Source organism: Apaloderma vittatum, unplaced genomic scaffold, assembly GCF_000703405.1.
Source record: "Apaloderma vittatum isolate BGI_N311 unplaced genomic scaffold, ASM70340v1 scaffold28088, whole genome shotgun sequence".
Taxonomy (NCBI): Eukaryota; Metazoa; Chordata; class Aves; order Trogoniformes; family Trogonidae; genus Apaloderma; species Apaloderma vittatum.
Window position 1 is genome coordinate 966 of NW_009730642.1, and position 817 is coordinate 1782.

Genomic DNA, 817 nt, shown 5'->3' on the forward strand with positions numbered 1-817 from the left:
CGCCACATGTCCTCGCCCCCTTGGCGTCACCTCCTCCGTCTTGTCCCATCCCTGTCACAGCATCCCTGCATGCCCCAGTTTGCCAGGAAATGGGTCTCCTCTCCCAGCCTGGAGGGTCTGCCTCACACACCAGGGAGCAGAAGCCCCAGAAAGCGGTTGGGAAAAGCCTTTACCCCAGCTGTGCCCGCGCTCCCACTGCCCAGTGCGCAGCTGAGACAGAAATAGCCGAGGGAAAAGCTGCCACAGGGAAATGGGAGCAGGCAGGGGAGGTGTCAGGGCCCTGGGAGCTGCAGGGGGAAGGCAGCTGTGGGGAAGTGGGGAGCCCCTAACCCTGCCTCCCATGCCCAGGAGGGCCTGCTGGAGTGATACAGGGGACCTGCCACCACCTCTCACTTGTTGGGAGGCACCCACATCCCCGAGCCAGCTCTGAGCCTTTTCCTCCAGGGCTGGGCATTCAGCTTCTGCCCTAAATCCCTGTAATTACCCCCAAAAGGGGCAGCCCAGGCCCTTGGGGGTCTCCTCAGTCACACAAGAGCCAAGGGACACCCTGGGCTTCACATGACCCTGGCAGGGGTGAGGGGTCCTGCACCCCAGGAGATGCAAGACACACACAAACAGAAAAAGTATGTAAAATTTATTTCGACATCAAGGACAAACCTCCTAAAATGGCACGGCTTCAACCGATGAGGACAGGTGCCGGGAGCAGGGTGGGACCACCGGACGCAGGCCCTGCTGGCAGAGCTGTGCGTGGTGGGCACGGAGCGGGGATACGGAGGTGGTCCTGGCAGCGCGAGTGCGCAAGCAGCGGGGGGCTGCG